This window comes from Triticum urartu, chromosome 3A, assembly GCF_056163025.1.
Source record: "Triticum urartu cultivar PI428250 chromosome 3A, HENAU_Tu73, whole genome shotgun sequence".
NCBI classification, from domain to species: domain Eukaryota; kingdom Viridiplantae; phylum Streptophyta; class Magnoliopsida; order Poales; family Poaceae; genus Triticum; species Triticum urartu.
Genome location: NC_141875.1, coordinates 723390301 through 723413615, shown reverse-complemented (window position 1 = coordinate 723413615; position 23315 = coordinate 723390301). Strand labels below are relative to the sequence as shown.

At 43.4% G+C, this 23315-nt stretch overlaps 1 pseudogene; it reads left to right on the top strand.

Annotated features, from left to right (window-relative positions):
* The first annotated feature begins 370 nt into the window (after positions 1 to 370).
* On the top strand, positions 371 to 22858 carry LOC125547307 (peroxidase 1-like; annotated as a pseudogene).
* Positions 22859 to 23315: the final 457 nt, after the last annotated feature.

The following is a 23315-nucleotide window of genomic DNA, read 5'->3' as shown; positions in this document are numbered from 1 at the left end:
ACCACCCATCCATCATCCATCCGCCGGGTCCCTACAGTACCTCTCCTCACCTTGACTTCAGCGGCCATGGTGGGGCCGGACAACCTCGTGTCACCTCGGCTAGGTACTACTTCCTTTATCTGAAAACACTTATCATGAAAATGAATAAAAAAGAATGTATCTAGATGTATTTTAGTTTTAAATATATCTTTTTTTATCTATTTTGATGACAAGTAAGTATTTTCAGATGAAGACAACCCCTTCGTCGACACCCCGTGTCTAGCACTGCACAACTTGTCAAACAAATGCAATCGATCAACAGTCAAACCCCTGGCTGGCTCGCTCTATAAATACTCCACTGCTAAAGCCTGGCCAGCCAGGACGTACGACCATGGCGAGCAGCAGCAGCAGCATGGCGGCGGCGCAGGTCACCGCCGTGATGTGCCTGACGGCGAGCCGCGCGCAGGGGCAGCTGCAGGTGGGGTTTTACAGCACCACCTGCCCCAACGCCGAGGCCATCGTCCGGCGCGTCGTCACAGCGGCCTTCGCGACCGACAGCAAAAATAGTATTTCTACGTAAAACACCCATACGGCGGATTTCAATCGAAATCCCAAAACAGGATATTAGTTCTTTCTCTTGTTCTTGATGATATTGTAATGGAATGACGAACCTATTTCTTCGCTTTTTCGCCCCGGCGTCGCCGCCGGGCTCATCCGGCTCCACTTCCACGACTGCTTCGTCGAGGTACGTGTCGCATAGAATCAGAAGCAGCTGCAGGCTGCCGAAAATGCCAACAGAGGCCGAGCTCCAGTGAGCTCGTTTTCAACTTTTATTTTCTTGAGCGCGAAAAATTCCAAATTTATTTTTTGAACACGCATGCACATGTATACTATGTATATGCAAAATTTCACAGTATTATACGTTTACATGTGGCATACAGGAAAAAGACAAATACACATTTTTAATGGGCCTTTTATTTTTGTTATTGGGCCAGAAATTTGTTAATTTTGTACAGCCTACAAATCACAACATTTTTCAACGAAATTTAACACGTTCTTGGGGAATACATATAAGTTTTCATGGTATTTTTTCAGATTTTTTTGAAACTTTTAAATACGCTTTTTGATTTTACGGAGGCCGAGCTCCAGTGAGCTCGTTTTCAATTTTTATTTTTTTGAGCGCGAAAAATTCCAAATTTATTTTTTGAACACACATGCACATGTATACTATGTATATGCAAAATTTCACAGTATTATACGTTTACATGTGGCATAGAGGAAAAAGACAAATACACATTTTTAATGGGCCTTTTATTTTTGTTATTGGGCCAGAAATTTGTTAATTTTGTACAGCCTACAAATCACAACATTTTTCAACGAAATTTAACACGTTCTTGCGTAATACATATAAGTTTTCATGGTATTTTTTTCAGATTTTTTTGAAACTTTTAAATACGCTTTTTGATTTTTTTCAAAATACCGATTCATAACAATTCAACACCATTAGATTCATACCAATGTGTTGAATGTACTTTCACATGATATAAATTTGTTATGAAATCTATTTATATTTGGTTATATAAAATTGGTAAAACTTTAAGAAGTTTAACTTCAGTTAACTCTAATATGCAGAGTAAATAAAAACAAGAGTAACATATACAACCAGATACTCAATAAATATAAGAGTGTTAAGATCACTAATGTAGTGATCTAAATGCTCTTATATTTCTTTACGAAGGGAGTAGGTAATAATACATTGGTTAGCTTTTACTCATGCTACAGCCTGCAGGTCAGAAATCGCACAAACTCATTACTGTTAGTGACATCAATGAGAAACTAATTAAGTTCATTTGGCATTTCTTCTGAGCTGATCGATGCCTTGCATCTGCTATAGTAGTTTGTGGTCAATTCAATCATCGATTAAACCTTCCATTCAAGAGAATTGCCTACCAATGTCAGGTGGGCTTTCAATAGCAAACTTTAGTTAGCCAGATCCTATTAAGAAAATAATGGAAGAATCGGTACAAAACACAAATAGGAGCATATAAACTTATACAGAGAAATCATGCAGCAACTCAAATCTCATAAACACTCCTCTGAAAAATACACTTGGTTTTCCCCCTATCCTTAAGCACAATGAATACCCATATTTATGAATATGATTATATACTTGTGCGGGAACATGAATAGAAATTCAAAGAGCTAGAAACTCAGAGAGATTATCAATTCAATGTGCGAAGCCTAGGCCTAATAACTTTGCTTAATGCCGGAAGACAGAATGCATGATTAGACATACCATGAAGATAATCAGTGATTTAGCCTGTATTAAGAAGAAGCAATAGAAGAGCTCCAATCTTATCCATACAAAACATGAACTAATTATGTTGGCTAGCACCTAGATCAAGGCTTGCATGCTACCACTAGAGATGATGCAGACCACCCCTGCCGGTTCTTCTCTAACCCTTATGATGCAGTCTGGTCATGAAGCAGTCCTGGTAGACGGACATCTCTACAATGCACATTTTTCTTGATCAGCATTAAAGATTAATCCGATTTATTTGCTTTAATTGAATTTGGACTGGAGAATGGAGCAGGGATTTAAGAATAATGAGTTACTTGCCTGGCAAATTCCAGACATATATGGAAGGTGAACCACGGTGCCATCAGTCTACTGCAGTTCACAACGGTATAGGGGAAGTGCCATCTGCCATAGTTCCTCCACTCCACAGCATCACCAACTATGGCGGCTGCCCGAGCTGATTCAAACTATTGTCGATGCACCTCCTCCTCCCCCTTCGTGTACATTATGGACTGAAGTGTGGTCGCGGCATGGAAGCTGAGGATATTGAAAGGATTTCAGCGTAGGGCAGGGGACCAAAATCAATAATAATATTACAGAAAAAAAATACCATGAAGCTCCACGGATGACACCCACTTTAAAACATAAGACAACTGGAAATAGGATAACCGCAACACAAATTGATCATGTAGTTGCTGAAATTCCAATCAGATTACCTAGCTGAGATTTTAAAATGTGATCGGGTAAAGAAAACAGGAAACATATTTTATCTCTCTAGGATTCAGAGGAAACCAGAAGCTGAAAACAATACCCGGAATTCTTGCAAAAAAACCAAGCTGGGAATGAATACTTGCTCACATGCTCATAATTACAATGAAGCTTAACTTCATAGGAAGTCTATTTGACACAATGAAACCAAAATTATCACTGAGGCAGGGCACTCCACAAAGGTCACAATTTATGAAACCTTCCAAGCAGCAAAAAAAAACCTTATGGGCAACAAGGTCACAGAGTCGACTACCTTTTTTTGGCAAGAGACAATACTGCTACTTGATATAATAAATTCCTTGGGTACTCGTGTGAACAACAGACGAAAAGAATGTTTTCCTCTCATCTGGTTTCTGGTTTGTGGTTTGTCTAAACAAGTGGTTTCCAACTGCCTACTAAAAGCAATACCATTCCACAACAAAACAGGGCATAACACAACCTCTTCCGATATTTTTCACTACGCTTCATATAGGTGCTCTAGATCATCTGCGCTCCACCATAGATCAAGCATGTCGGGTAGTTTTTCTTCTGCAAATGAATGCTTATTGATCAATGATCAAGAACGTAGATGATGGTTACCTAAAAAACATAAAACATATAGTAAGTATAGCTAACTAATTAAAACAGATAAATGCATTAGCAGTTCCCCCAACCCATGCTTCAAACTATATTTTCCTCCAGAAAAGAAGATTTAGAACAGTCTACGCTGTAATAACATTACAGGTAAGGAAAAAGAAGTTCACGGTGTTACAACAAATATATATTTGTTCACTACTACAGAAACAGCATCAGCATCGGGTTTGAACTCCTATAGCCGGTTTTTCGAACCGATTACAAAACCATCGGTTCCCATTGAAACTGATTTCGACATGGATATTTGCACATCTATCAAGCAAAACAGCGTCGTATATAACTTCCATATTTGCACAGCTATCAACTGAAGCAACATCATATATCAACTCGTCATTTTTAAGCATCTTCGACCAACAGAAATAGTTCTTTAGGATAGTCCTAACCAGATCTCTGTAGCCAAATAATAAGAGCCTTAGTCATGTCAGAATTGTCATAATCAGAGAACAAACATTATCCTTTTTGCTTACTAGTTTCATTATATATGCACAACACATGGATAAGCAACCTGGAAATGTTCATTGCATTTCATCATGATGGCAAAACAGGAGAACAGTTGCTTCATTTGCTATTCCATTCTAGCCGGTGCATGTAGAGTCAAATTCTAACTAATTGTATCATTATTTTAAGACCTGTAACCTCCTCTTACTGCACATAAAACAACAAGTTCAGATATATATATATTAGAACACAAGGAATATGCATTGCTCACATAAGATTATATGAAAAAGAGAAAGTATTTGATAAGCATTGCTCGTAGCAGAATGTAAAATTTATAAGATCTAAACAGATAGCCCTAGCATTGCACATTTAATCTTGTGTAATAGCATATCACAGATAGAACAGGAAACCTGGTAAACTCAGTTAGTAGCCCTTTTCGTTGCTTACTTGCACTACTTATTTTGAAAGCAAGCTGAAGAAATATGTGTAAACATCAACTAAATCAATTAGGAAACATGTGATTCATGGCGTATAACACAAACTGGTTCAGAAAATACTATTGGTTTAAAGTCCACTAGGAAACACATGCAGCAAAGAAATGCAGAAACACATGTCATCTCGCAGAGAACTCAACCACAGAAATTTCCAGTCTTCTGTAAAGTACTTGTGCTGTCAAATACAGAAAATGGAAGCTCAGTTTACCTACTTAAAATCAGTAGATATTGGAGGAAACTTTTCTATAAAGTAATCTTGCGAAATAAGCTCAAGCGGCCAATACTCCATCATGACTTGGATGGTTTTCCGAATCCAGAATTAATGGATTCTAATGCATCTGAAATGGTAGAATATACAGCTGAATTAGTTCACTCTTGCCCACATCATTAACACATACTCCCTCCGTCCGGAAATACTTGTCATCAAAATGAATAAAAAGAGATGTATCTAGATGTATTTTAGTTTTAGATACATCCTTTTTTTGTCCATTTTGATGACAAGTATTTTCGGACGGAGGGAGTATTAGAAAGGAAGACTGCAAAATCTAGACGAGAATGGAGAAACTAATTACCCACAGGTAAAAAGAAGAAATATTCCATGGATAGGAAAGTTCCTGTCCATCATACAAGTATGACAAGCAGAAGTAACAGCTATATGTTGCTGGTTGAATCCACCCTCAGCATAAATAAAGATATGCCGAGTAGTTTCATTCTCTGACACGAGATCTGCAGGATAGTTTCAATGCTATGTTTGTCATGAGGTTTCTAACTATGATTGATAAACAAAAGCAGAGGATGGGGACCCATGAGTTTTCCCTGAGTTGCGTAGAAAACTGGCCTTTAAGGATAACAATGGAGATAGTATCATTACATAATTGGTTTATATTCCCGTTTCTCCTCTCCAACAAGACAGCTTGGGCATAAACTGCGGAATTAACAAAAATAAAATAAAAAGATGTACTTTATACAGTTATGGAATCAGAACCTAATGAAATGACCAATTCACAGAGCTAGGGTGTTTACAAGAGCAAGTACAATATTAACAAAATTAATTCATCTTTAGAATACAGTACTTTCGGCTTCACCAACACGTTACACTAAATTAAGAGCAATGCCTGGAAAGAGAATACTAAACCAGGAGTATCAAAATTGACCAGTTATGCAATACTACCAGATTCTTCACATAGTTCTACAGGAACCTGGTTGCGATCATGCGGTTCGTTGTTTATGAGAGTGACTACGAACATCGACGCGACACTTGCACACTGAACAATCACATTATGATGCATACCCTACTCCAAAATCCTATATCTCTCCGCCGCTCTTAATGGTCAAATATATTTGTTGTGTGTTTAGCACGACATCTCGCTACTCCTCTCGTACAAATGAGGAAAGTATGCACACCTGACAATTCAGGAGCAAATTCGCCATAAATCGTCCAGAAAACCAGATCGAAGCAGGTACGGTTTGACGTTAGGGTTGGACCGAGCCTCACTTGCTTGAACGACGGAGACGGCGGCGCCAGCTCCGGCGTCCTGCTGAAGGACGGGGACCTCGAGATGCGGGGCACCAAGCACGGATGCCCGAACCCTAGGTCCCGGCGACGAGAGCTCGGGCGCGGCTGGGATAGGGTTTCAGGGGAGAGGCGGCGAACACATGGCTGAGCTCGTGTTCCAGGGAGGCGCCGACTTCAGTGGGGGGATGAGCAGAGTCAGTGGGCAGTCGAAGACTCAGACTGGAGGGAGCATAGGAGTGGCCGGCGGCGCCAACCCCGGTGGCGGCGCCGGCGCCGGCGCCGGCGGCGAGTGGGAAGGCCGAAGGCGTCGTCGGGGCTCGGGAAGGAGAGGAGGCAACGCACAGGGACGAAGTAAATGGGCTGGCCCATTTGCGGGACGAGAAAACCACCGGGCGAATAGTACCGTACCGGAAGTTTAATCAGCATGTGATCAGTTTATTAGGCCGAATTATGCCAACTGCATCGCCAACACGGGGATCATGCACGGCTGTTAGCTGCGAAAGATGCCAAAGCGCACAAATAAAAGAGGCCGCCGAGCCCAACCCGTGACCCAGCATCAAAAAATGCACATGGACGAAAAGATGGCCTCCGAACCCATCCGTGACCCTGCACCGATAAGTGCGCATGGATCAGAACAAATGCAGTCAAAAGATCCCCTATGAGGGCACAGTCGGATTTTTGTTCAAATTCATTTTTTAAGGCTGTTTAAAAATTCAAAAAGGTTTTTCTATCTATTTACTTTTAGTTTTTCTATTTTCATAAATTCAAGAAAATGTTGGGGTCTTCAAAATGTTTATATTTTCAAGTAAAAAATCATGCTTCCAAATTTGCTTTGGAATTCCGAAAATTGTTCCCATTTTCAAAACTGTTTGATAATTCAAAATAGTATTTTTAAAACAAATGTTCCCAAATTTCAAAAATAATTCAAAAATGTTCCGAATTTCTAGTATGCAGTTTCAAAAAATGTATGGACTTTTTCTAAAAAAATCCATGCTTTTTAAAGCCGAATTAAAAAAACTAATCACCACAGTAGCTATATGGGTCGGCTCAATCGGGGCTCTCCTTGTGCGGAAGGCCGACTACTGTTTGCACAATGTGCCTCATATAGGAGCTCCCAATATAGAAGATCCCCTATGAGGGCATAGTTATAAAAAAAATAGCGCAAATGCATCCCCGGGTTGGCACGTGCTATACATTAGCATTGAGCTTTTTGTTGAAGTTCCTATTTTTAAGGACGAGCTACCCTATTTAAAAATTCAAAAATGCTTTCCTATCTATTTTCTTTTAGTTTTTCTATTTTCATAAATTCAAGAAGATGTTGGGGTTTTCAAAATGTTTTTGTTTTCAAGTATTGTTCGGAGTTACAAAAAAATGTTCATGTTTAAAAAATTTGTTCGCAGATTCAAGAAAATAGGAATTTCAAGAAAATGCATGCTTGCAAATTTGCTTTGGAATTCCGAAAATTGTTCCCATTTTCAAAACTGTTCGATAATTCAAAAATAGTATTTTTAAAACAAATGTTCCCAAATTTAAAAAATAATTCAAAAATGTTCTGAATTTCTAGTATGCGGTTTCAAAAAATGGATGGATTTTTCTAAAACATCCATGCTTTTTAAAGCCGAATTAAAAAAACTAATCGCCACAGTAGCTATATGGGTCGGCTCAATCGGGGCTCTCCTTGTGCGGAAGGCCGACTATTGTTTGCACAATAAGCATCATATAGGAGCTCCCAATACAGATGACCTTGCTTTGGTTGAATGCCAATATTTTGGCTAATATTTGCTTGGTTGTCAAAACAGGGACTAACTAGTCCACGGATACCCCCTCGGGGGCTTCCTAGTAGACGCGCGCGAGCCCTTCAATCGCCACGTATCGCGTGTTGGGGGCATCACGGAAACCCAGTTTTTTTCCTGCACGGTTTTGCCAAGGATTTTTTTTTCACTGTTTTTTGGGGGTTCGGATTTCACTTAATTTTTCCTATGTTTTCCTAGGGAAAATGATTTTTTTAGTTTTTCTAGTTTTAATCACATGAAGCACACCATGTGAAAGAAATATGCATCCCAAAATTGAAGAACACAGCTGTGTATCATGCGAAAAAATTGTTCTTCCCGCGTGAATAGAAAAATGTGCTTCTCGAAAAATGAAAAAGAACAGTTGTTCCACGTGAAGCACAAGTTATGCTTCTCGGGAAGTGAAAAGCAGAGTTATGCTTTTGTGGAGGTTTATATATTCGCGAATGGATACACTCCAGTGAGAAACCAGGGGGTTGTCCCGTGTGGGTGGGAAACCGGTGTGAAACGTGATAGTAGTCATTAATTAGCGGTCTTTCTGGTGGATAAGTAGTTACGCCATTGGCACGGCGGAAGTGGTAACCATACGAATGGAGCGCCATTGACTTGGATGTGCACGGGAGGAACATGTCGGATTGAAACTTCCCTTTCCCATGCTCCAAACCAACACCTACAGCCTCCAAATATGGAGGCTCGTGGGCTAGATATGGCATCAACTCCAAAACTTATGTCAGGTTGAGATGCATATGGTGACTCTGTTAGAGTGCCATTTTGGGACCAGATCACCATATTGGTGGTTATTATGACGGCCAACTTGATACTGCGATCCTTTTGAGTTGCTTGAGGGAAGACCTAACTTCCATGGCTACCGTTCTCATGCAGGTCATAATCATCAATGATGCGACCAAGCTGAAGACGAGAGAGGAAAGGCAAAGCACGCTAACTACGTGGAAGTAAAAGCGCGATGAATGACTGCCATGGAGAGGTTGCCCCACCATAAGGGGGAACAAGGGGCCGGTTCAGGTCAACTGCATTTGAGGAGAAAAAATGACATTGCACGTAGACCCAACTTGTTAGAGGACAAAATACTGGTTTGCCGAATAAGGTCATGTCCAGTGAGGATCTTCGAATAAGTCTCAAATGTTTGAATCAGACGGTTCAGACACTTTGAGCCGTTCAACACAGATCACCAAATTGATCACGACGTGTTCGAACATTTGAATTTTCTAGCCCGGCCCCAATTCGAAGGGAAATCAAGGGGAGTCCACGCGTGAGCCACGTCGGACTCTGACACATTGGACCCTCTCCGGCTATAGCCCCTCCCCTCACACGTTCATGGCCATGGATGGCCACGTGCCGGCCATCCAGCTCTTGTCGTCGATGCGCCGTCGCCGTCCCCGCGGCCACTGTCCTCCCCGGCGACCGGGAGGTTGTCCAGGGACTTCATCGTCGTCAACTCCGTCATCCCCGTGCGTCCATTCAATCGGAGCCGCACCATACGCGTGGATCGAACCGTCTTCCCCGCCACGGGCGCCGCCGTTCGTCATCAGATTTGCCGCCTCCCGAGCTCCCCCGACCTCCCAACGTCGTCCAAGAGCTCCGCCGTGAGCCCCTCCTCCGATTCCCCTTCTTTCCCCTTCAATCTGTGCCCGTGGTGGTCGCCCCGTGAGCTCCGTCCGCTGGAGCTTAGCGTCCGCGCGCGCCCGCGTACTGCTGTTGCTGCTCCTGGCTGCGCCCTCAGTGGCTCTACGCAGTGCCCCGTGCCCAGCCCGCGCTCCCACGCGCGCCCAGCCCGCGCCCTGCTGCTGTCACTGCTCGGCTGCCGCTGCTTGTTGCCTGTTGTTGCTCTTGCCGCTGCCGCTGTGTGCCGTGCTGATGCTTACTATTACCTTGCTGCGTAGCCGTCGCCGCTGCTCTAGCTGCTCCTGGACGCTGGCTTTTGCTGCTCCTAGATGCTACTAGCTACTGCTCCAGCCGCTACTCATGGCCATGGCCATGACTATGGCCGTGTGGGTGTGTGGTGTGTGCTGTTTGTGCGTGAGCATGTGTGTGTGCGCGGGTGTGTGTGAGCCGGCCCTTGCTTTATTTTGGGGCTAACCACCATCAGTGCTAACCCCTCCATCCCTAATTAAATTAGTTATAAAATACATTTTCCTCTGTGGCAACGACATGTGGACCCCCCTATTAGTTAGGTAAATAATTAAATTCTCCTAAACTAGCAGTCTATGACATGCGGGTCCCTCCTGCCAGTTTGACCAAGTCAATAGTCAAACTATTTGACTGCTGACTGGACGTTGACTGGGCGGTCAACAGGGCCCATGGACCCCACCTGTAAGCCACTGTGGCTAGCTCACAGTGTGTACACATGACTTTTGTCTATTTATTTTCGAATTAAAAATAATTACGGAAATTCTAGAAATTGTTTAAAACTTTGAAAATTAATATAAAATAATCCGTAACTCGGATGAAAAAAGTTTATACATGAAAGTTGCTCAGAACGACGAGACGAATCCGGATACGCAACCCGTTTGTCCGCCATGCATCCCTAGCATAGCGAACACGCAACTTCCCCTCTCTGGTTCATCTGTCCACGAACGCGAAACACCGGGGATATTTTCCCGGATGTTTCCCCCCTTCATCGGTACCACCTCATACCGCGTTAGGGCACCCCTAGCACCGATACTTGTCATGTCATGCATCTCTATGCATCTGTTTGCTTAATATTTATCGTTTCTTCCCCCTCTTCTCTCGCTAGACACCGAGACCGACGCCGCTGCTACCCAATACGACTACGGTGTTGACGACCCCTCTCTCTTGCCCGAGCAACCAGGCAAGCCCCCCTTTGATCACCAGATATCGCCTATTCTACTCTCTACTGCTTGTATTAGAGTAGTGTAGCATGTTACTGTTATTCGTTAATCCTATTCTGATGCATAGCCTGTCCTTGCTACTACTGTTGTTACCTTTACTTGCAATCCTACATGCTTAGTATATGATGCTAGTATTCCATCTATGGCCCTACATTCTTGTCTGTCTGCCTTGCTATACTATCGGGTCGTGATTACTCGGGAGGTGATCACGGGTATATACTTATACACATCATATATGATACTTGTGGTGACTAAAGACGGGTCGGCTCGTAGGAGTACCCGCGAGTGATTCACGGATTGGGTCCGAAAGGACGTTTGTCCCGATGGCCCTCTGAGTGGATCTTTGTGGCGGAGCGACAGGGTAGGTTGAGACCACCTAGGAGAGAGGTGGGCCTGGCCCTGGTCGGCGTCCGTGGTTATTTCAAAATAACACGCTTAACGAGATCTTGATATTTGATCTAAGTCTGGCTACTGGCCTATACGCACTAACCAACTACACGGGAACAGTTATGGGCACTCGACGTCGTGGTATCAGCCGAAACCTTCATGACGTCAGCGACTGAGCGGCGCGCGCCGGGTTGGACTGGAACGCCTGCTGGGCTAGGTCTGCTTTCGGCCGCCCTTGCAACGTGCAAGTGTGCAATAGGCGATGGGCCCAGACCCCTGCGCCATAGGATTTAGACCGGCGTGCTGACCTCTCTGTTGTGCCTAGGTGGGGCTGCGACGTGTTGATCTTTCGAGGCCGGGCATGACCCAGGAAAGTGTGTCCGGACAAAGGGGATAGAGCGTGTTGGGAAATGTGGTGCACCCCTGCAGGGAAGTTAATCTATTCGAATAGCCGTGATCTTCGGTAACAGGACGACTTGGAGTTGTACCTTGACCTTATGATAACTAGAACTGTTTACTTAACAAAACACACCCTTCCAAGTGCCAGATACAACCGGTGATCGCTCTCTCACAGGGCGACGAGGGGAGGATCATCGGTTAGGATTATGCTACGCGATATTACTTGGTGAACTTACCATCTACTCTCTTCTTCTGCTGTAAGATCAAGGTTACCAGAAGCGTAGTCTTCGAAAGGACTAGCTACCCCCCTCTTATTCCGGCATTCTGCAGTTTAGTCCACATATGATACCCTTAATCCATTTGATACCAATGCATACATATGTAGTGTAGCTCCTTGCTTGCGAGTACTTTGGATGAGTACTCACGGTTGCTTTGCTCCCTCTTTTCCCCCTTTCTATACTCGATTGCTGCGATCAGACGTTGGAGCCCAGGAGCCAGACACCACTGTCGATGACGACTACTACTACTCGGGAGGTGCCTACTACTACGTGCAGCCCACTGACGGCGACCAGGAGTAGTTTAGGAGGATCCCAGGGAGGAGGCCTGCGCCTCTTTCGATCTTTATCCCAGTTTGTGCTAGCCTTCTTAAGACAAACTTGTTTAACTTATGTCTGTACTCAGATATTGTTGCTTCCGCTGACTTGTCTATGATCGAGCTCTTGTATTCGAGCCCTCGAGGCCCCTGGCTTGTAATATGATGCTTGTATGACTTATTTTATTTGTAGAGTTGTGTTATGATATCTTCCCGTGAGTCCCTGATCTTGATCGTACACGTTTGTGTGTATGGTTAGTGTACGATTAAATCGGGGCGTCACAGTTGCCCACATTGAACCTTTGCCACTTCGCCTGCCCCATCTATTGAAAAGTCGATCAGTCACCCACCAAAAGCCTACCTTGGAGCCCATATCCCCACCCCTCCGCCACTGTATGACCCCCCCCCTTAGTTCGCATATACCATTTCCATGGTCCATACCAAAATCACATGGTACAAGATGTTGACTCCGGAGCACTGTGCCAAAATCACAGCGGAGGTCCACGTTGCAGAAGCCCGACGTCGGGCCCACATTGATGCTAGCCAACCTTTGAGATCTATGGAAGAGATGGAGGACGAGGAGGAAGACAATCCCATGGCCATGGTGGAGGTCGCGGGAGGAGGAGGCACCCGTGCCGAAGGAGGATATGATGGTCGCTTATGTTGCGGGTGGCGCGGCGGACGACATCTTCACCATGCAACAGGTAGAGGATCATTTCAATCGGACACTCTTGTAGGAGCTCCACGCTACAGTGTCTCAACTGTAGGCGCATCACACGGATTATGCAGGCGTAGCGAAGCTCCTCGTGAACCCGGATGTCGTCAACAAGAACACGGTTGTGTTCATGTCCGTGTAGAGCACCCGTACGATTGACCACGAGTGCCGCCAGCTCGCATCAACGACGCGCTATGGGAGTAACTTTTCGAGAAGCTCGAGGCTAAGGATGATGAGGCGCCGCATAAGCACGGCAACGCTGCGAAAAGAGGCATATGGCTCTGACCATCAACGACAACGAGGCCGATGGCTCCTGTGCGGGGGTCATCAACCTCGCCTTTGACCGGGAGGAGTAGATTAGTTTTTTAGTTGCTTTTAGAGATCTTTTCCATTAGGGAAAATCGATGTCTGCCTTATTGGAGGGATAGGGTTGGATGGTCTTTCGTCCAGTTGGATGTCCGAACATGTCCATGAATATTCTGATGAGGTCAGTTTGGTGAGCCGCTTTGGAGGCGCACTAGGAATGGGATAGATACAAGTCATCGAAATCCCTAGTACGGATGAAGATTTTTTGACAAATTCGAGATGGTGTTGCACCTCCGGCCCGTTGATGACATCATCCTCGCACAAGCAAACGACCGGCCAGGTGAATGGATCGAAGGATACAGGCAAATGAAACCGAGCAGGCAAAGACTAGTCAGACACTTGCTTGGCACAACAAGCAGCGGATGAAATCAAAGATTGTGTATGGTGGTTGTCTCTATGACGACGAGGGTGTTGGTGGCTCCGTTTTCCTGCACGTGAGTAAAGCGCTGGTTTCTTGTGCTCTTGTCATCTTCCTCCCGCCTCACCCTCTTAAGCGACGAACAGAATGCGAGTGCTGACCTTGCTGGCTTGCGTCCTAGGTATGAAATTCCGGTTGCCATAGGCCAAGCCAAGGTGACTGACTTCATGCCACTGGTCCCAAGCTGGGGAGGGAGCTTGGCACCAACTGGACCAGTGGACCGATAGGTAACATTCATCTACGACAGTTCCGACCGAAGCCTTGTCGTCTCCATCTAGGCGCATCGCCATTCCAAAGCAATAGTTGTCGTCTCCCTGTCATCGCGCAACCACTCATCCATCATCCATCCGCCGGGTCCCTACAGTACCTCTCCTCACCTTGACTTCAGCGGCCATGGCGGGGCCGGACAACCTCGTGTCACCTCGGCTAGGTACTACTTCCTTTATCTGGAAACACTTACCATGAAAATGAATAAAAAAGAATGTATTTAAATATATTTTAATTCTAAATATATATCTTACTATTCATTTTGATGACAAGTATTTTTAGATGAAGACAACCCCTCCGTTGACGCATTGTGTCTAGCACTGCACAACTTGTCAAACAAATGCAATCGATCAACACTCGAACCCATGGCTGGCTCGCTCTATAAATACTCCACTGCTAAAGCGTGACCAGGACATAGGATCATGGTGAGCAGCAGCACCAGCACCATGGCGGCGCTGGTCACCGCCGTGCTGTGCCTGACGGCGAGCCGCGCGCTGGGGCAGTTGCAGGTGGGGTTTTACAGCACCACCCGCCCCAACGCCGAGGCCATCGTCCGGCGCGCCGTCACGGCGGCCTTCGCGACGACCGACCCGGCGTGGCCGCCGGGCTCATCCGGCTCCACTTTCACGACTGCTTTGTCGAGGTACGTGTCGCATAGGATCAGAAGCAGCTGCAGGCTGCAGCTATATACACCTGCTTTTGCATGGCTGCTCCGCACGGGTGCATGCTAAACACATATTAGTAGTTGGGGCACCACCGGGTGGCGCCGCCTGAGACGAAGCTGGGCGGTGTCAGATGGGAGACGCCCTTCCACTCTCCTATTTGCACAAGGACATGCCCGCCTTTTATTTACGTATATGTTCACACATGCACGTGAAACTGATCAGGACATTCCTAAAACCAATTAGATGCAACCAGAATGATTTGGTAACTTATTTCTCCTAGTAATTGTAAGCTGCTACAACATCTCCAACACTGAAAGAGGAAACTCTCAGCAGGAAGACGATTCATCCAGAGGTAACATACATCAACATGGAAAGCAAGAACACTAGCACTCATTGAAGCTTGATCAGAAATGCAAGCTTCCTTGGTTTCCTTTCATACATATACAGAAACCCTCATTCTTCTAACCGGCTAGATATGGAGCTGATTAATTAGATCGATATGAGTACCTACAAACACAGGAACAAGTAAAGTTATGTTGATTTTGCAATGAAATAGAAGATGAACCAATCAACTTGAAATAGCATTCCCCCACTTGTTCATTAGAATCATTCATCTTGTTGGATGCAGCACAAGAAGCGAAGAATTAGGTAGTAAAATTCCCCCATTTGCAGGCTCTCCATGAGGACGCCACGCTCGTTCACCAGGAGGGTCTTGCCAGAAGAGTGGACCGGAATCCCATCATGCCCGAATGTGCCTGCCACGCAGAATGCGCTGAAAAAAATTAATTTACAGAAATTGAAATCCATTACGGCCACTGCACATGCATAAAAAAGATTAGGATAAGAAGCAAAGACAATAGCATCATAGATACTGATAGGTGCATATAAATACAGAGACAGTGTTTATAACCTAGATGAGGCAATGCTTATAACCTAGATGATTGACCTGCCAATAAGCGGAAACATAAAGTTGAATATCATGCTCAAAGAATGCGTATAAAAAGTTTAACTTCAAGATGAAAAACACAATAGCATGGACTTTCATACTTCAGCATGTAATTTTTTGCAGAATAACTGCTATAATGCTTTTTCAAAAATAGAGCTTACCTAAAAGAAAAAAATCTTGCTCAGAGGCTGAGGTAGGGATTCCTTCAGGACACATTGGTATGACTACATAAACTGCAAATCGTTCGCCAGCTCTAATCTTGGTTGCAATTTTGAGGGCCAAGTCCTTTGGTATTAGATTGTCCGCACCTGCAGCATCCCAAGGGATCAAAAATCCAGTTTGTGTAAATCTTGTGATAACATTGAACATCAATGTTCAATTTACACAACAGTATCGTCAGCAACAAAGGCATGAATGAAACAGAAACATTGTGCCCTACCTATCAAAAGTAGAAAGAGCAAAATAAACCCATGTTCTCCCTGCAATGTGGCCTATCAAATAAACGAACGAAGAGAAAAATAAACCATGCTCTCCCTGCATTCCGTAGTGCGTGTTTTGCTCTGTTTTACCAGCTTAAGAATATGCAGGCAAATGTGGAAGTGAAGCTATGCCTAACAATAATTATTCCAAGTTAAAACCAGCAATAGACTCCTTACCATAGTTAAAAAAGTGTTGTTAGGCGCTTGCCTAGGTGTGCTTAAACGCTGGGCGTTGGCACGCTGGCATAATGTCGCACTGGCCCTAGGTGCTCAAAAAGGCGACCAGTAAGAAATCAGCATTCTCCGTCAATCTCCCTGGCAAGGATTTGACCTCCCTGATAAGGATTTGACCATTCGGACGAGAAATCGGTCGATTCCGTCAAGGGGTTGAGATTCTCCAGCGTGAAATCGAGCTTTGCTGGCTTGTTGCCATGGGTGCAGCAAGGAAGAGGAAGAGGGAGAGAGGCAGTGCGAGGAGGATCCCTATAAATTTTGTCGACTGTGCACACACGGCAGGTTTTAATAAGAGAAGAATAGGATAGACGGGCCAGTGCTTTAATGGGCTAGGTCAGTCCATCTTACTTATTTCTTCACACCGGGTATGATGGAATTGCCGTCGACATCTCGATGTGAGATTGATAGCGATGGAGGCACCTACAGGAAGAACACATCAGGATTACACATTAGAAGGAACATGTACAGAACTGAGAGAAGTTCTGGTTGATAAATAGAGGTAAATAGTGAGACCATTTTTAAACAATTTGCTGCTTTATTTTAAGTCCAAATAATCAATTCACTACTGTTATTGGTAAGTAAAGATGTTCATTTACGCCTAAAATGTAAAGATATTCGTGTTCAAATATTCCACTTAGTTGTTGCAAAATAGCTTTCATTTAGGGATACTTCCGGAAAAAAAAATTGCACATATGCCTAGACAAAAACATTATCTTACTGCAATAACATTGCTATCAACTAATGATGATTGTAGCGGAAAAACATATCAGATGAACTTGTTGAAAACCTTTAGCTCAACCACCTAAAACCATGTTGTATTGAGTGAGTTATAATGAGTCATAAACAATACTACTAAATATACACATAATACAAGGAACAAGACTGGGAGACATATGAGGAATTATTGCAAAGGCTCGTCAACAGCTTACATGCAAAAGCGATATATCTGTAAACATGGACATAACTGAATTTTGGGTTGGGAAGCATTTGAATTTCAGTATAGTTTTGTCCTTGCAAAACCAAATACCTCTAATTTCTCAACAATTCATATGATTGATAAGAACGAGAAAACAAAGTGGCCCCCATATGACAGTCTCGTCAACTGCATATCCTATTTTGTAAAGTAAACATACATGTGCTATTTTTTCCAAACAAATGTCGTCTTTGCATACAGGAGTGTTACTCTGTATAAGTAGATGCAGGACAACAGCCAAGCTGACAAACATGAATTAACATGTATGATGGGATTGGATTGAGTGAGCGAAAATAAAATGGATCACAAGAAATCAAATGTTTAAGCTTAAAAAAAATAGTTTCTATAGCTGTCCTCTGCAGCCTGATTGGATTAGAAAACATAAGAGAGTTAGCTTTAAGTCAATAAATGTCTTTAGCTGCAAGACCTGCTAAGAATAAATCATGGCATTCAAGCTTCCACATAATATGTGCTTATCGATTCAAACAACTCACCACTGTCATCATTGCCACAGTCCCCAATGCAATATTAATTCTCAGGTAAGCAAGTTCCCATTACTTCCATATCTTCTGAAGAATATGTGTACATTTAACCAAAATGAATTATGAAGTACACTCACACGAGCACAAGCTCTCTATTGATGCCATGTACAGCTGTAGGCACCGATATGTATCAGATTTACATATGGTGGTAACATGCAGAGTCTAGTTATAATTTTATTTCTTTAAGTATTTGGATTATGCTAATACAGTGGTACATGCAGATTCTAAATTACAAGATCCGCAGAGAGTACGTAGGTGTAGGAACACTCGAAACAAATAGTAATGGGAGTAAAACAAGGACTACACTATGTATATTCTTGCAAGCATTGATGGAAAACAACTGATGACATGGTACGACCCACGTGAGCATCAGATTGATCCAGAATTCCAGATCAACATTAACACATACATGGACGGATCTAGATGAAATTGTGAAGTATCCCTACCGACCCTTGTTGGATTGATTGATTTAGAATGAACAGAACTGATTGTGCACTAGATGAATAGTACAATCCAGCTGCTGGTAGCCTGGTACCTCAGTGGGACGGGGTGGAGATAATAGAAGTGCCCGGCAAACATGACGGAGAATCAGATTACGTGGAGAAACGGCAGCAAATGAATGCTTCATGTCTCTCCTCCCCCGCTTGGCCTCCTTCCCTGTTCCCTATCCTCCTCTTCTTCTGATGGTCCTCCCGTCACCGCCACGCATGTTCCCCTCCTACCACCACCAATGAAAACCGCATCCCCCGTCGACCAAGGGAGCAAGAAATCTGTAGCGCCACTAACTTTTCCAATTGGACTTCCCCTGCTGCTTCCTTGCTCCTCTCTGCCACTATGTCCTGGCCGGGAGACGACGTCTCACCTCACCGGTGACGGCTCGCCCGTAGACGAGAGAAAAGGGGCGGCAGTGGCGCTGGTCGGGATGGAGCAGGGCGAGAGAAGAAGCAGCAGAGAAACGGCTGTCCTCTGATGGGCAGCGTTAGAGAAGCGATGGGGGCAGGGGCGGCGGCGGCAACCCTAGGTTGGGGTGGAAAGTGAGAGAGGGAGAGAAAAAGAATCGTCCCGTGCGAGGGATGACCTACCAGCGTTTTTTCTTTCTGTGCGAGCGTTGCACAGTAACACAACGACACGTGTACACGCTCGTTGCTCGCTCCTTCCGCGACTGTTAAAGGGATGTATACGTTTTCCCCTCTCTCCTATGTAGCATGTCCGTACGGTCGACACGCATATATCTCTTCTTTAATATTTTCTCTGTATTTATTTACTCCGCGTATTAGGTGTGGTCAAAGTCAAGCTTTGTAAACTTTAACTAAATTTATATACAAAAATGTTAACATATACAATAACAATTCAATATCACTAGATCCATTATTGAATGTACTTTCACATCATATAAATTTGTTATGATATCTATCTATATTCGTTTATATAAACTTGGTCAAACTTTAAGAAGTATAACTTCAGTTAACTCTAATATGCAGAGTAAAAAAACAGAGAGAGTACCGTATACAACCAAATACTCATATAAACGTGCATATGGTTACACCTGTAAACACACATGCACAACCTAAGGATCTTCGAGAGATCGAACGGACACATTATCTTGGGATTGATAAAGTTTTTATAGACATCTCATAGTTGACGGAAACATCTCCTATCATCGAACTACCATGATTGAAAAGACTGAAATAAATGCCTTACCCCTAAGAAAAAGACTGAAATAAATCTAGAAAAATACGAGCACCAGTACCATGTCTAAGACTCAAACCCTGGTGTGAGCTAGTTGCGTAAAAAAACCTAACCAGTTGAGCTTTGTATCTGTACACGAGTTATATTTGTTCTCAGACGGCAGTAGGGGAAATTAACAGCGCTCTCGGAGTATAACAAATTTGCACTTTCTCTTTCCGAGTCACATGCATCACGTGCATGTTAACTTCGTTCGCACGTAGGGAGTAATGTCTAATTTGTCACCTTTGTACACCAGCGCATGTTCTTCCACATGACATCGGAGCTAGGAGATTTCGAATTCAAGCCCCCCACTTTCTAAATACAAAGGTTATACATTATTTTGATCTAGCTCGAAGAAGCCACACGTGAGTGAGAGTAAAAGGTATTGCTCCAGTATATTGATCATCTTTCTCCCTCGGTTTGAGTTTTTTTTTCCAGTAAACCAGATGGTGCATATATAATTGTATACTCCATTAATTAAGAACGTAACCACTTAATTTTATTTCTCCACCAGGGTTGTGACGCGTCGGTGCTTCTGTCTGTCAACCCTGGCGGTGGTCGAACGGAGCGAGATGCACCGCCGAACAACCCGAGCCTCCATGGCTTTGAGGTTGTCGACGCAGCCAGGCCGCACTAGAACAGAGCTGCCCGCATCGTGTCATGCGCCGACATCCTTGCCTTCGCTGCCCGGGACAGCATCAACCTCACCGGCGGCAATGCATTGTACCAGGTCCCTGCTGGCCTCCGCGACGGGAACATCTCAACTGCGGATAGCGTGTTTGGCCTCCCTAGTCCAAACTTGACAACGGATGGGCTCATACAAAGTTTCAAGGACAAGACCCTAACTGCCGAGGAGATGGTGATACTATCGGGCGCCCACACCTTGGGCCGCTCCCATTGTGACTCCTTCATCTTCAGGAACCATGAGAGGCTGGCGAGCGGTACCATCAGCCCGACATACCAAGTTACCAACCGCTGCCGGAGGCGTTGTGCCCGACGAACACGATCCAAGTGGCCAACGTGATGACAATGATCGACCTCGGCACGCCGATGGTGCTGGACAACAACTACTACAAGCTGTTGCAGTTTAACCTTGGCCTGCACTTCTCCGACGACCAGCTCGTCCGCAACGCCACGCTCAAGGCCTCCGTCGATGCCTTCGCCGCCAATGAGACTACTTTTTTTTGAAACTGTGATGATTTTTATAGCAAATTTAGAAACTATACACCCTAATGCAGAAAAAATCAAAAGTATCACCCTATTGGCCCAAGAGGAACTTTTCGGCCTACCATTGGCCGAAGAGGGATTTTCGGTCAACTGCTGGCCAAAAAGGGACTTTTCAGCCAACCGCTGGCCAAAGAGTCCTTATTCGGCCAACACCGGCTCTACTGTTTTAGAAAATTCATATCAATTAGGATTTTTAGTATTTTAATTTGATTCTTTTGCATTAGATTAGAAATTTTATGAAGTTTCTGTAGATATCAAGTTTGAATAGATTTGAAAGTTTGAATTTGTATTTTTATGAATTTGCTCAAATCACTAGATTGCCTATAATTTGAGCTAGGAGTATTCTTCTTAGATGGTTCTTTTTGCTACTGGTTCTTTGTGACTTTGTTTATCAGTAGTAATTAATTGGTGAATTTTAGGATTATTTAAAATTAGGTTTTCACGAAAACAGTTCTGTTTTAGTGTTTTATTGGTTTTGTGCTATTTCTTTTAATTTTAATTGCTTTAAATTTTTTTCTTTATTTTTTTGACATATTCTTTTAGTTTCTATTAAGTTATTAGTAGATATTTTATTTGTAGTATTTTTTTATATTTTATTTCTTTTATCCTCCATTTTCTTTCCCGTCGTTCTTTCCCTCCATTTTCTCCCGCTGTTTTCTTTGCCGCCATTTTCTCCCGCCATTCTCTCCCGCCATTCTTTGCCTCCATTTTCTCCTGCCATTTTATTTCCCGTCATTTTATTTGCCGCCATTCTCTCCCTCCATTTTCTCCCGCCATTTTATTTCCTGCCATTCTCTCTCGCCATTTTCTTTCCCGCTATTTTCTTTCCCGCCATTCTCTCCCGCCATCTTCTTTCCCGCCATCTTCTTTATCGCCATCTTCAATTCTCAACTTATAAAACGAGCCTCATGTTGTCCATCTAGTAGATAACATCGTCTGACACGGTCTGTGTCTCCTGCGTCGCTGCTGCTGGTAGAGTGTGAAACACTGTCTGAGAGAAGTCATAAGTGTTTGCAACTTCGTCATCATCATCGGAGAGTGTTTCACACTTATGACTTCTCTCACACAGTGTTTCACACTCCACAGGAAGGCATCATAGTCATCCTCCGTCGATGCAACACTCCTTAGTGTGGCGGGAGAGAATGGCGGGAAAGAAAATGGCGGCAAAGAAGATGATGGGAAAGAAAATGGAGGGAAAAAGATTGCGGAAAAGTATTTTTTTTCATGTATAAAACGGCAATGGTTGTACAGGATTTATAAGGAACTTTTGAATATAAACTCCTATGAAGCTCAAAACAAGTTTTCTAGTAGGATAAAAGAAATAAAAAACAAAAAATACTACAAATAAAATAGCTACTGATAACTAAACAGAAACAAAATGAATATGTCAAAAAAACTAAAGAAAACAATTTAAAGCAATTAAAATTAAAAGAAATGGCATAAAACCTATAAAACACTAAAACATAATTGTTCTCATAAAAACCTAATTTTAAATAATTATAAAATTCGCCAATTAATTACTATTGATAAACAAAGTCACAAACAACCAGTAGCAAAAAGAATCATCTGAAAAAATTCACCTAGCTCAAATTATAGGCAATCTAGTGATTTGAGCAAATTCATGAAAATTCAAATTTGAACTTTCAAATCTAGTCAAACTTGATATCTACAGAAACTTCATAAAATTTATAATCTAATGCAAAAAGAATCAAATTAAAATACTAAAAATCCTAATTGATATGAATTTTCTAAAACAATAAAGTAGGTGTTGGCCGAAGAGGGACTCTTTGGCCAACTGTCCTTTTTGGCCAACGGTTGGCCGAAAAGTCTCTCTTCGGCCAACATGAGGCCGACAAGGTGATACTTTTGATTTTTCTGCATTAGGGTGTGTAGTTTCCGAATTTGCTATAAAAATCATCGTAGTTTTAAAAAAAAATCCAATAAGACGCTCTAGAAGGAAAAGTTCGTTGCCGCCAAAGATGGGCAACATTGAGCCGAAAACCGGCGCCCAGGGAGAGATCCGCCTCAATTGCAGCGTCATCATCGTTCGCCTCGGCAAGGGCGATCGAGATGCTTCACTCGGGCTCCAACAACAATGCCCCCGATGGCGATGAGGAGATCACCACGGGCTGATGCATATTATGTACCGTGTACAAGTAGTGACTAGTGAGTATGTACACGCACTCGCGTTCATACGGTAGAACGTGTGTAAGCATGTAGTGTGGTACCATCTGTAACGTGTACAAGTTTGATGTGCAGGAGGATGTGGAGAAATGGTGAATCCAGCCTCGGTCGTTGCTTGTAAAATTCCGTTCTGCTATTTTTGGTTTTGTCGATGTTTATCTTAACTTGCTCCAAAGTACTACACCCTTCCTTTTTTAAATGTAAGACGTTTTGTCAATTCAAGTACTCCATTGGTCCTTTTTCTTCTCGTTTCGAAGTATTATGCTTACAATATTCATGATCCGAATAACCAATCATTTATCGAAACAGATTTTCGTCCCTTTTTTGTAATAATGCACCGACCAGGTTTATATAATGCCATACACATGTTCGAAAGAAGGTGTAGTCACAAACATATCGAAAAGTG